This window comes from Alligator mississippiensis, chromosome 9 (genome assembly GCF_030867095.1).
Source record: "Alligator mississippiensis isolate rAllMis1 chromosome 9, rAllMis1, whole genome shotgun sequence".
Classification (NCBI taxonomy): domain Eukaryota; kingdom Metazoa; phylum Chordata; order Crocodylia; family Alligatoridae; genus Alligator; species Alligator mississippiensis.
In genome coordinates, this window is record NC_081832.1 from 47,424,179 (window position 1) to 47,438,483 (window position 14,305).

The following is a 14,305-nucleotide window of genomic DNA, read 5'->3' on the forward strand; positions in this document are numbered from 1 at the left end:
AGCAGCAGCTACCCTCATTCCTGGGTGAGCCCCCCCCACCTGTCACCCTCATCACAGCATGCGCACTTGTGGAGGTGCAGGCAGAGGCCAGGGTGCTGGGTTCCTGTCCTTGAGCTCTGCCTTGAAGGCACCCCAAACCATACTGTCCTCCCAATTCAGGAGAGCACACAGAGCACTGTAAATAGTCTGTACAAGGAAGAGGGTACTTTATTGTTGGGGGGTGGGGGAGCTTTGTGGTTTGGGGGGGAGGGGCTCTAGGGTGAGGGGGAAAGGGAGTTTGTGTTTGTGAAGGGAAATAAAGTGCTTTCCAGAAAACTGTCTGCAGTGAGCATGGTGCTAGGGGTGCATGGTTGGGCTGTGGCCTGGGGCTGGTTGGCCAGGTGGCTTACAGTGGTGGATGCAGGAGCAGGTGGTCTGCCAGTGCCTCTTACACCCAGTGCCCTGGCCCCTGCTGCCAGATGTGTGGTTTGCTCAGGGACTTGGGGCAGGGAGGCTGTTCCTATTGCTGTTGCCACAGCTGGCACTCCTGGTACCAGGAGTCCTCTGCCCACTTTGCCTCTTCCATCCAAGCCTCACAGCTCCCCCCCCAGGCCTCACAGATGTTATGCAGCCCATAGGCCACAATGATGACCCAGGGGATGTTGGTGGTGACCTGCCACTCCAGGTACAGTTGAAGCTGGTTGAGGAGCTCCTGGAAGGAGGCCCAGGTCATCCAAAGTGGCTCCAGCCACTGCTCATCATCCCAGGTGCACTGGACAACATGCAGCTACCAGCCCTGACTGGCCAGGCAGGTCCACAGACAGCAAGGCTGGAACCTCCAGAGTTCATGGATGGCACTGGTGGTGGTGTACACATATGCATCATCAACATCCCTATCAGGGTCCAGGAAGTGGGCCAGGTGCTGGGTGGCATCAGTGCAGGGGCAGGGGACCTCAGATGCAGCACTGAGCCTGGCCACATGGCTATACAGCACTGGGGGGGCAGGTAGGGTGGAGACTGCCACCTGGCCCAAGTCAGTCACCACAGCAGGAAAGCACAGTGAGCAGGGTGGGAAGCAGGAGCCCAAGGTACAAGTCATCACCCCCAGGCCCTGGGAGTGGAGCAGCCATCACAGTGTGCACAGGCTCTGGTGACAGAGTTGGAAAGGGCTGTGCCAGCATGCTACAGCCTATTCTAGGCCAGAAACACAGATGGCCAGGGAGCACCACATGGGCTCCTTTTTAAAGGAGTGACCCTAGCCTAGGGTTGAGCAAAATGGGGCCCATGGGCCACATGTGGCCCACCAGGCCATTCTATCCAGCCCATGGGGCACACACAAAAAAAAAAAAAAAATGTAGTAAATTAATATTTATTTGCTCCTGGCTTCCTGTCATCTTTGACGGGGGCAATAGGACCCAGGAGGAACATGCAGGACTGAGTAGCCTAGCCCACTGCAGCCCCAGCCATTTCCCTGCCTTCCTTCCCCTAGACTGCTCCAGCTCCACGTGGCTCTCAGCTGCATTGGCAGACTGTGGGAGCATGAGGCAAGCCAGTACCTTAAACTTTGGTGGGGGGGGGGGGGGGGGGAAGAAAGGGTTGTAGGGAAGGGCAAAGTGTGTGTGCGCACACACGCATGTGTTCGTAGGGTAAGTCCCACATGCACATCTCACCATACTCATGCACCCACAACCCCCCTTACACTGCCATACATGCAGACCCTCACACCCACACCCCAGTCACTCTCCTCCCACACACAAGTCCCCACAAACCCCATACCAACCCACACCCCACATAGCCACACAGACTTCCACATGCTCCCTCAACACCTATGCACCCCCATAGGCACAGCCTCCCCCGCACCCCACATACCCACAACCTTATACCTACCCCACCATGCCCCCCACAATATACCAGAGTAAGACTTCATTTTAAGCTATTGTGCAATCACCTGTATGTACACTATACAAACACATGTAAGCCAGGACAAAAATATTTTTTGAAATCAATTAATAAATAGTGTATATGTTTTTTTAAGAATATTATTTGGTATTTTTCTGGTTCCGAGATGGCAAAACCCATTGCTGAAATGAGTACTTCTGGGGACAAGGGGAGGGACTTCTGGTGGCAAAGGTCAGGGGGCAGGACTTCCAGTCACAAGATGGCAAACATGGGGCAGGGCACCTGTCAAAGGGTGGGGCTACCCATGCAGCTTTCCAAAACATGATAAGTAACCCTCTACCCAAAGTAATTGCCTGTTCCTGCCCTAGCCCCAGGTATCTGTGGCCAGAGCCTCTAACTCCCCCTGGCTGCTGCAGAGGGGCAGAGCAGGGCCAGAAGAGGCCTGGAGCAGGCTAGTGCCTTGAGGAGCAAATCTTCCAAATGGCTGCATGTGTAGATGCTGCCCAGGGTTGGTTTACAGCATAGTAAATTACTGTGCAGTAAACCCATCTAACTGTAACTGCACACATAGCTACACTCAGGGTTTTACAAAGTAATGCCAGTTTCCCTTGAATGAGCAATGATAATCCCTCAATGAAGCTATGATTGTTGTGTCTCTTGATCAAGGTCATAAGGAAGGAAAAGAGAGTAGAGACAAAACTTGTTTATCTCCAGAATGTCTTATACTACCTTGTTCCTGATTAACCTGTTAATTGCTTTGGGTAGAGTACAGAGTCTAAGGTGGCCTCATTGGGCTTGTCCAAATGAGTATGCACATGTGGATTGTGGCGACTCAGACCTGTATATGGCACTGCAAACTGCACATGGTGAATGTACAAGTCTGTGCTGCACTGCAAATTTGCAACATAGTGCCAAAATTTGATACTGGGAAGTCCCAGTATCAGGAAAAGAGAAAAAAAAAAATAAAATGAAAAACGTTGCAAAAAAGCAGCTTGGTGCACATAGCAGTAGTATGCACCACCAGAAGTGGAGCTTGACCATGCAAAGTCATGCTTTGGCTGCCAACCAGGCTCCATGCATCCAGATTGCCATCTCTGCTGCCCCAGGAGGACCCCAGGTAAGGCTGCTGGGGCTAGCAAAAGTGTTGGCCTCAGCCTCACCCTACCTGGGACAGTTTGGCATGCACCGGAGCACATGTACAGGGGCATGTGCTGGAGCACAAAGCAGTGACAAAGATGTGCACCATTGCTTTTAATGCCCCTGGATACACACGTCTCTGAACATGGGGATGCTCCCATTGGCTTTTAAATAACTTTTTATGAGCAACAGAGAAAGATTCAGTGTAAATGCTGTCTGTGTGCAGTTTTGTTGTAATTAGTTAGCCCAATATTTAACCTTTTGGTATCTACTTAATTTAGCTCACTTGCTTAAGGCTCTTCTTTGTCTTTCACTTTTATGTAATACATATGTAAAGCTAGTGAAAGACATTACAAGTACCCCAAGCTACAGTGGCATCAGTATACTATGACAGGTAAGGCAAACTTGGACATGGTATTTTTCTGCTTTCCCAGTGCCTGGCCAAGAGATATCTTAGATAACAATGAGGTAGCTGAGGTTTGGACTCTCTGAAATGGTAAAGTACAGTGTTTGTAGAAACTGAAGTACATGATAGGAATGGCACCATCTCTCTTACTTATATGGATTCATTGATTCATGTCAAGAAAGTCTGTTATGTGGAAATATTCCTGGATCCTCAATTGCTCCTATAGTCTCAGATGGACATAGTATCTTAGATCACTTACAAAAAGTATATTTCTGATACATGTCATAATACTACAAAATACCAGGACTAAAACTGTTGGTACCTTTTTTACTGCCATATTGCATTGCAAACTCAAGTCTAAATTACTAACTACTGGGTGCATCTACATGAGATGCTTTACTGCACAGTAGACTAATCTACTGTAATGCATACTGTGTAGTAAATTAGTTTACTGCATAGTAATGCACATGTAGACAGCAGACCAAAAGAAAATTGTTCCTGGTCAGCCCAAGCAGCAAGGAGTGGGGGAAAATTGTCCCCTGCCCCAGGTAGCTGCCTGCTTCCCAGCCTTGTGCCATGATCTGCAGATCAGGGTGCAGGACTGGAAGGCAGCTGGCTCAGAGGTGGGACAGTTCCCCCACCACCCAGAGCCCAGGCCTGACCCCAGCACCCCCTGCCAGTCTGGGGCTGGCACCCAGAGGAACCTGGAGCTCCCCCTGGCTGCTGTAGGGGTGGTAGAGCAGGGCAGGAGTAGCCCTGCATGGAACAACTCCTGTCGGGAGCAAATTTGATCCCGACAGGTGCATGGGTAGATGTGCTTCCAGGGAAAGCTTACTGCACCTTATTTTGCTGTGCAGTAAGCTTAAAGCACATTAATAGGATGTGTAGATGTGCCCATTATGTCTAGGTTTCTTTTTGCATTATCACTTTCCTAGATTTTCCTCTCTCAAATATCTGTTTTACAAATCAACTTATCTTTTCTCAAAGTAGATCTCTTTCCTATAATCTTCTGCCCATGTGTTGCCCAACTCCTGGTTTCTCTAAAACATTAGATCTCTGTTTCAGTAGTAACTGGGAATCCTCCAAGTTTAGAATCTTCTGTGAAGATCATTAACTTGTATATTAGATAGTCTTTAGACCATTAATGAGGACATTAAAAAAAAAAAAAAAAGAGCTTAGAAAAAAAAAAAAATCATCAGCTCCTATAACTCACTAAATAATTTTTAAGTCTCTCCTGACTGAATTTTATTATGGTTTTCATTTATTCACAAGTTTTTCTAAGCTGATCATTGGAGAACCTCAGCGATTCACCATGAGGTAGTTGACATCACATGTTTACACATGTGAGGACTGAGGCACTTGCCCAAGGTCACACAAGATATCCATGGATGAACCAAAAATGGAAGTTCTTGTGAGACCTCCTTGGTACCTTAACTAAAGTACTATCTTTCCTCTCAAAGAGATAGATTTTTCTGACATGATGATAACTATTTGATACTGGGCTAGATCCTTTTCTCACTTACTGGTCAGATCCACCCAAGACACTGACTGTGCAGTAGCCCATGACTACTGCACAGTAGCGTCACATGGTAGGAAGTCCTTATACAAGTACTAAATGACTGTTCAGTAATGACTGTGCAGTCAGCATCTCACGTAGAATGTGGCCACTGTGGTGTAAATCCAGAGGAAGGTCACTTAAGTAAATGAAGTTCATTTGAGTCTACAGCGGTGGAACAATGAGGTCACTGTTCTTTGCTTACTGGTCTTTCATGCAGTCCATTAAAAGATTTACCACTAAAACTACTCATTATTTCAAATACACATACCATACTGGATTTCTCATTCAATGGCATGGGTAAAAATTTTGAAGTAAACAAACAAAAAAAAAAAAAAAAAATCACCACATTTTGGGATGAGTGTTCTTCTAGTCAGGCTTAAATATTTTCTCTCTGTTAAAGCAAAGGTCTGCTATCCGGTTCATATACTTGTAGGTACCAACAAAAAGCCTAACATAAGGTATCCAGATGTTCCACATGCCCAGAAGTGTCATGGAAAGCATAGCATCCCCACAAAAAAGTCAGCCATTGAAGGCACTTCTTATATAGGCAGGTGGCAAGTTAATCTTTGTAAAGAATTACTCCTCCACACTCTGTCTGAAATTCAAATGAATCTCTATTTAAAGTGACTGGAAAAAGCTAGCCATTTCTTTAAATTACATTAACAGTTAAAACCATCTTTGTGAAATATGACCAATCCAATTGCATTTCTAGTGGCTGGTACTCCAGGTTAGACACTTGTCTGAGTAGTACTATAAGGAATTTTAACTCAATTATTCCATATATTGTCTACTGAAGTATTGAAGTAGCATTTGACATTACATTGCAGTAAGATTTAGTCATTTAATATGTTAGGATATTCTAAAATCATAAGTGGTAGAAGGCTGGGGCTAACAGAGCTCAGCCCCCCCAAACACAGGGCAGTGGGTAGGGCCACAAGGCAGCCCGGCCACAAGCTCCAGGTGGCTGCAGCAGGGGTAGGGAGGGACACGTACACAGCCAGGATTGCAGCCCAGTGTGTGGATCACTGGCTGCCCAGAAAGGAAGGCAAGTACCAGTTGATTCTGTGCAGGGGAGGGAGGGGAGGGGGGGTCAGTTCAAGGCCCCCATGGTGAGGGAGGGAGCACAGCAGAGGCAGGTCCTGGGCTGAATGGGGCCCCAGCTGGGCTGGATGGTGGGACAATCAGAGCCTGGGTGGCTTGTCCAGGGGCGTGGGGAGGAGGGCTCCTGCTGCTGTGTGCACACTGGGAGAAGCCCTGGGAACATATGCCCACCCAATCTGCATGTGGGGTGGAGGCAGCTGCCACTGTGCACTCACTTTGCACCCTGCTGCAGCTGCCCTGGGAGCAATGCAACATCACTGATCTGTACCACACCCCTGCCCACCTGGCAGTGGGACGCACATGGCATCATGTGGCTCTGGAGGCAGCAGCAGCTGTAACAGGGCACAAAGCACGATGCGCAGTGGCAGCCACCTCCACCCTGTGCACAGATCTGGGGGGCATGTGTCTCCCGGGCCTCTGCTAGGGTGTACACAGTGGCAGGACCCCCCCCCCCCGGACAAGCCACCTGGCTCCAATTGTCCCACCACCCAGCCCGGCCAGGGCCCCATTCACCCCAGCCCCTGACCCTCCTCTGCCCTGCTCCCTTCCTCACCATGGGGGGCTCAATCTGCACCCCCCCTTCCTCCACAAACTTACCTGTTGGGGAGGGGAGCATGCACATGCACGCACACATGCTCAGCACCCCCCCCCCCAATCATTTTTTCTCCCTCCGCCTATGTCTAAAATGTCTCTTGAAGTGTTCACATAGTCCTGGCATCATACTAATCTGTGTTTTAATATCAAGGTTTTGCCTGTAGTTCAAAACCCATTCTTGGGTCATCTTCTAGTAGAGACTATATCAGACTGCATGTTTAAAAAGATTTGCAACTCTGCATTTAAATAAAATTCCTTTCATAATAGGCACAGGTACACCTTGTGGGGGAAAAAAAAAAATCTGTTTCTTCCCATTAGATCCATCAAATCAGGAGGGATAGGCTTTTTTGTTTTTCCAGTTTGGGCTGCACAGGAGATGGAGGACTACAGAAAAAGGATTTTACCACCAAGAGGTTCTGATGATTTTGATGAGATGGAAGACAAGAGCAGAAGTGACAAGCCAGGTACCCTAACAGGGGCAGATCCAGGATTTGGCAGAGGGAGTGCAGGAGCACCACACATGCTACACGGCTTGCTGCACCCTGGCTCCCAGCCTCTTCTCTACCTCAACCACCAGTGTGGGAAGACTGCTGGGGAGTCTCTGGGGACTTAAAAAAGAAAATAAATAAATAAAAAATAAAAAATCTCCAAGGCATGTAAGAATCCCACTTCTTCTTGCTCAAATGCACATCTCTCCCCCTCCCTCGTCCACCTGCTGTTGCTTTTCTGCAGCTTCTCTTGCTCCTGGGATAGAGAAGCTCCTCCCGCTTGCTCCAGCTAGGCTGCTTGGAGACTGGGCTCAGCTAGGAACAGCAGCAGCAACAGGGAGTGTTTCTTTTCCCCACACCTGCTCCTGTGGGCAACAGGCAGGGTGAGGAAACCCACCTCTCTCCTATTGCTGCTGTCCCAGCTAAGCCCAGCCCCATGCAACCTGAGTGGAGCAGACAGGAACAGCTTTGAAGCTTCCCTTGCCACAGGATAGTGGGGAAAGCAGAAACAGGGGAAAAGGGGAGGGAAGCAGATGTGACGTGCCTTTGAGCATGGAAGGGAGGCAGGAGGGATTCTTGCATGATTTGGGGATTTACAGAAGCCGTCAGAGGCTCCTGTGCCATGGTCCAGTCTGAAAAAAGAGGGGGGGGGGGTGTGCTTCCACACAAGTGCACCCTCTGGATCTGCCCCTGTACACCATTGCTTCACTGTAGGCTCCCCTGTTCTCTGTATTCCAGGCACCCAGGAAACTGGTTCAACAGTAGCACCTCCAATGTAGTAGTGAGGGACAGGAATAGAAAGAACAGAGAAACTGCATCAGCAGGCTGGAGACTATACTTATTGTATTGTGGACTCTGTAATTATTAAACAGACTTAATTGAGATTTAGCCTTCACATTGCTCTATTTCCTAGCAAACCCCATCTTCACACCCTCTGGTCTCTTATTATATGGGCCTGCCTCCCAATTAAGCCACACACCTGTTGTAACTCCAGAAACTGCCCAGTGCATGGCAGTCATTAATATCCTCCTCACCTTGTGACAGGGCCAGACTAAGTACCATGTTCATTTTCTGAATCCCTGATAGCACACGAAGCATTCCCAAGCTACAAAAGAATCAGGCTCTCCAGGTTCCTCACTGGCATGTTGCAATCTGTGCTGCCATCATCATCCTTCCAAATACAATCCACTTTATGCTCACATTCTCCAGCAAAAGTGTCTGTGGAGAATATGGGAAGCAAATGTTAGGGTTGTATGTAAGCTTATAGGGTGCAACTGTTTTCCCCAAACATGTCAGCTGGGATTAACAAAACTGCTAGAAGTGGGTCTGAACACAACTGTCAGATTTGACTATCCTCAGGCTGTGAGGAAGTTCTCATTTGGATCCAAGCTTTGCAAGTTCTTCCTATCTATAAAATGGGCCAAGCATAGAACTCGTATGTTCCCCGACTTCTAGGAAAGTGTAGATCTGGCACCAGAGTTTCCATCTTAACTAAAAACAATAAGCAATGCAACATACAAAGAAGACTGTAAATCATAAGCCCAGCCTTTCCTCTGACTGAAGGAGAACATTCTTTAGTCAAAGATGTTTTTATTTCTTAAATTTCCAAAAGCTTCTAGGCTTTCAGAAATCCTGAACTAGTGTTACATATCATCATCCTTTCTACTGGATTACATTTTATGAAAATCTGGTGAGCTACATGTAAGTCAGCAGCAAGCTGCAATCTTCGCTGGCTGGCCAAGTAGCATTGCAACTGCAGCCATGAACAGAGGTTCATTTGAAGTGCTCCAAACCCTGGTATGCTTCTAATTCAACACACAGCACCACACCGCAGATGTGCCTTCCCCCACAACTTGTCCTCCACTTTTCAAAGTGGCCATGAGAACATGCAGCAGTAATGTCCTACAGTCAAAGGTCTGGAGAGCAGAAACCCCTGCATGCCTCTGGTCTCCAGAGGTTTCTGAAAACAGTTGAGCACACAGGAAAGTGCTCACTGGCTATCTATCACACCTTCTCTTTAACCACACAGGGGAGAAGAACAGAAAGCAGTGGGATGTCAGGGGACTGGATTCACTCTAGTTACTCTGGTCATAGGACGGGGTTCAGTAAGATGGCCGTGATCTTCCTAAGGCCCCCTTACCGTGCCAAGTTGACCCAATGGGCACCCTCAATCCTCACCCGCCATGTCTTTGATGACAAAATATATAATTGGGAGGCTGCCTTTCACGCCCTCTTGGTCACAGTTAGCTGTACACTCTGACCCCGTGCATTCCCGGACCCCTTGTGGGTCCCTCTCCAAGATAGATGGTACAACAGGTGTTTCAGGGCACCCTAGCCTTATGGGCTACGCTTGGCTCCAACCACCCCTTTACCATGTCCCAAGCCTCACAGGTGGACCTGACATTGTTCAGTCTGGGCCTTGTTATAATTTGGCCCCTTGCCCTTTCTGGGCCCTGCCCCTTTTGGTCTGCCCCCTCTGGCGCTAGACCTCTCCATGGCCCTGTCTCACTCTGCCCTCTCCGACTCTTGGGCTCTCTGCAGCCTTGTCCCGCACTACACCTTCCTGGCGCTTCTCACTGCTGCCCTCTCTGGGGCTGGGGGTCAGTGCACCCCAAATGCTGCATCCCCACTGGCACTGGGGTCCCCACACTGCTGTGGGTCCCCTATGAGGACTCCTCCATGCCCTAATAGCCTCACCCAAACCACCGGTTTTAAACAGTAAACAAAACACAAGCCCCTTGGCTATAGCATAAACCAAAGCCACGCAGCTATAACAATGGTACTCAAACCACCCCAGGGACGCTCCATCCTTTACCAGGCTCAAGGCTGTACCTGCAGTCAGGCCACTCCTCTCAGCTTGCTCAGAGAGAGCTCCATCCCCCCTGGCTGCTGGCAAGGGGTTTATATGTGCCAGGCCCTGCCCCCCTTTGATCAGCTGACCGCTGACAGGTGTGGGTCACTAACTACTCTAGTTGCCCTGGTGACTAACAGCTGGGCTCCTGACTCACTGCTAGGGCTCTTTCCCTAGCAGTTTCCCCTGTTTAGGAGCAGGGCACCTTAGTGCTCTGCGACAACTCTATTATAAGACTTATTTTTACCTGCCCTCTGTCAAAAGGTAAAGTAACTTGCAATAACCTAGAAGGACAGAGAGCAATAAGCTTATTATTTTGGCATTTCACACTGTGACGGCTATAGGTGTTGCAGGGCTTTCTACCACTGCCCTGAGTTTGTTTTCCTACAAGCGGTGACAGGGTGGACCTCGGCTTCAGATGACTGGTCTGCCAGGAAGTTGATCTTCTGTTTCTTTCCTGCCATGACTTTGATGAAATGATATGCCTAGGAGGCAATGCCCATGGTGATCCTACCCAGTCTCAATTCCTGGTTTCTTCTGTGGAGCTCAGAACCTTCCCTTTACTCCACCCTAGCCTCTCCAGATGGTACTTGAAGTCCTCTGCAGCCAGGTCTTAATACTGCTTGTTAGTCTATTGTTCCACCCTCTACCATTAGGGTGACCACTGGCTTTGGTTAGGTGCACCCTTCCAGGGCTGGCCTTGACCTGAGCTCAAATATCCACAAAAAAAAAAAAAAGGAACAAAACCCACAAAAACCTGAGTGCTCTCAGTCTCCTTGGCGGGCTCAGTCCATGTGCCCTGGGATCAGGCTCTCATGTCCCAATCGCACCAGAAAGAAATCAGTCAGTCCAATCACTGTTCTGCATAGGCCTGCCTGGCTTACTTGTGAACATTCACAGTTCCAGTGAGATCTCTCCCATGCGCAGCAAGGCTCTAACCTGAGACAGCAGTTCTTCCGTCCTCTTCCCCGGATCCTCAGCTGTCACTCTGCTCTGGAGATTATCAAAAGCCATGTGCGTGCAGGCCTCCGCCTCCCTCCTTCTCAGGTTCACACCCAGGCGTTCCTCTGGCAAGTTTCGCAACACTTGCCTGCCGGGATGGTCAGCTGCTCCTCGCAGAGAATTGAACCCATTCTGCCCCTCTCCGGGGCTGGAAATACCCCGAGCAGCCTCCTTCCTCCAATCCGGAGCGAGATGCTGCTCGGGAAGTGTGGTGAATGTTTCTCTTCCCTTCTGGTCTCCAGCTGCAGCCCTGCCCGCCCTCCATGCTCTAAGTGTTGTTCGTTTTCACTTTCCCTGTCTGTTGCTGCACAGTACCTGGGGGCTTTTGTTTGCTTTCTCTCACCCTTTCACACACACATATCTTATTGTATTTAGCATACCACTGTATAACCAAGCCAGTATAATAAACATGGTCCTGTTAGAGGTTTTTATCAACCCTTAAACACGCAGTCAAAGTAAGGAGCTCTGAAATATGCAGTATCTCCATTTCTTCATCTTGAACTAAGTATTTTCACTGATCCTTTAATAGAAGTTATCAGAAATGCTTGTATTATAGCAACTACCTTCCTGGTTGGGCAAGATGTTACTAAACTAGTCATGTCTCCAGAGACGTGAATAAGCTGCAGGAACTCTTGGTCAATTTTTTAAATCAATGATTACCTTTATGTCTAGTTGCTTAAACAGAGAGTCATTCATTATCACATTTGCATTCCTGGGATGTTAAATTATCTCAAGGCCTGGTCTGATACAGTTCCAACTATCTGGTCTATTTCTAAGACTTATTTAGGTAGATTTCTGAATATCCTAAGGAGGTATGAGATACTTGAACACATAGCTTCAGTACAGTTTAAGATGTTTACAGCATTTTCTTTTTAGGGATAATATGATTTTATTCAGGGAATATAAGTCAGTTTGATTCAAAAGCTGCTGATCATTCCCTTTAAACATCAATTTGACTCAAAGAAGCCCCAATTACCTTCACAGAGTTGTATCAGTCGTAAAACCATAAGAAAATCAGGAAGTCACAAAACAGGGGCAATAATTAAAGTTCTCTTCAATGAAGAGAAATTAACCTGTTATTTTACAACCTACCAAAACCATGTGTTTGCCTTTAGTGTTTCCAAAACAGGGACTGCAATTTGGCAATTAGCCAACCACAAAGTTTTCTAGTAATTGGCAAGTCCAAAACAAGTTTTCACTTCTATAGTGTAATTTTAAAATGACCAGTTGGAGCTTAATTGGATTTTTAGACTAGTTTTATGGGACCTTACAAACCCAAAAAAGCACATTTTCAATATGTCAAATCCACACCTTTTACACTTGATATAAATACTATTTTGTTTGAAGTTCTGCACTACCTTTAAACCTTATTTATGGTCTTTCTTTGTTCTGCTGTAAAACAACATCATGTACTGTAGGTGTGTCAGACATTTAGGAGAACTCAAGAAACCTCATTCATTGCATTTATAAAAGTATCTGAAACACTGTTCATTCTCATTCTCAAAGGCAATATTGTAATTCATATAATTCACTCTTGCTCTTCCAAATTCTTTTAAACACATCCTTCTGCTTGGTCCAGATGTGGCAGAAGCCAAATACAAAGCCATTTTTAAATCCATTTTGATCCTATCAACTTGATCAAATAAATCAGTCAGTTCTTGGCAAAGTGTTCTTTGCAATGAGGCACTGTGCATTTGTGTGCACAGCTTACTTGGGCTCTCATGGACCAGTTTTCAAAGGTGTTGAACATTTTCACCCACTATGGCTGCTTCTGAAAATCACAGCATGAATGATCCCTCCTTTTTATGTAAAAGACTTGTTATAAAGATAAACTGTTTTAATGTGTGCTTTTTAGACCCCTGTTACCGAGACCTGCAAGGTTAGGGGCAGCCAATAAGACAGATTTGGGGATACACACATCTGTGTTTACAAGAAATCAGTGAATCAGTTGTAGCAAACAATGTACTAGCCAAAATGTAGTATATTTTTCTATTAACAATTTATTTTCTGGTATTTTATAATTTTCTTAAATTTATAACGAAAAGTTATTGGCCATATTATAATTGATCAGTAAGTTGTTTGCAAGAAACAAATTGTGAGGATTCAATATTCATATGACTATTGATATGTTTCCTAAGAATGACCAGGTGAAGGCCTCAGTGTTTAATTCTGAATAAGAAATCTGTGTCCTACTCACTAACAGGTCTTAAATTCCAGGTACACAAAAGCTCTACACTCCTTTGAAAATCAGCAGTATTTTTTCCCCTAAGGTGATAGCCTTAAATTTTGTCACAAACTAAAATTTTCCTTGGAACTGAGAGACACGACAAATAATTTTAAAGGTTTAAAACAGCAATACTAGCCATTAGAGTAGGGGTGGGCAATTATTTTGGCTGGTGGGCCACTTAATGAGTTTTGGTGAGCTGTTGAGGTCCACACACACAAAATCTTTTAGAAGATATAATTTTAACAAATTATAGATAAACAAATAATATATTAAAAATCAAACATATACTATATGTTAATCTTTTTACAAAAATATTTTTGTCCTGATTTCTGATTTTTGAGTAGTGCATGTAGAAGCAATTCATAATAACTCAAAATGAAGTCTTACTCTTGTATATTATGTGGGGGGTGAGGTGCTTGTGGGGGTGGGGGAGGGGGATTAATGAATGTGTGTGGGGGGCTGCCCATGTGCTAGGTCATGGGAGCTAAGTGGAGGTGGGGGGAGGGAGGAAGGTGGGGACAGGGGGGCATGCAGCAGAGCTTGCTTAGGTAATTCAGTGCAGGTGCAGTCTGCCTGCTACCCCCATGCAGCTGGCAGATACCCCCACAGTGCTCTCCAGCTGCTCTCACTTGGGGTAGCCCACACCCACCCGTGCCTGCTCCAGCCGGGTGGCCCCTGTAGAAGCATATGGGCTCCAACTCCAGCTCCCATCTGCATTCCACCTACTCTGCCCACCTGGCATGATAAGCAGCCAACTATAGGTGGCCAAGTGGGTGGAAGGTGGCTGGGAGCTAGAACTAGATCCCTGTGCACTGGGGCAGGAGCTGCCTAGCTGCAGCTTCCCTACTGCCTGACTGGGCATCTGCTGCCTGGCACGCAACCCCATGGCTGCTGGCCTTCCCCACACTACCTGCTGTCCAGAGTGGCACAGCAGGGGCAGAAGGAAAGGCCACTGGAGGTGGGGAAAGCTAAACAGTATCCAGGCAGCTGCAGCTGCACCAGGAGCAGCCCTGGCAGGAAACTGTGAATGCTGGCTAGGGCTGGGGCCAGTGGGCATAGGTGA

The 14,305-nt window shown here is 47.1% G+C and overlaps 1 long non-coding RNA gene across 2 annotated transcripts; it reads right to left on the reverse strand.

Annotated features, from left to right (window-relative positions):
• Window positions 1-642: 642 nt before the first annotated feature.
• Window positions 643-10,405, reverse strand: LOC109283087 (uncharacterized). Of its 2 annotated transcripts, none has more exons than XR_009454928.1 (3): window positions 9,978-10,405; window positions 8,197-8,380; window positions 643-836 (listed from the first exon to the last, which is right to left on the reverse strand). It is a non-coding gene; the product is annotated as an uncharacterized LOC109283087 (long non-coding RNA). The 2 variants fall into 2 exon arrangements; XR_002090129.2 differs by having other exon boundaries at window positions 9,995-10,402.
• Window positions 10,406-14,305: the final 3,900 nt, after the last annotated feature.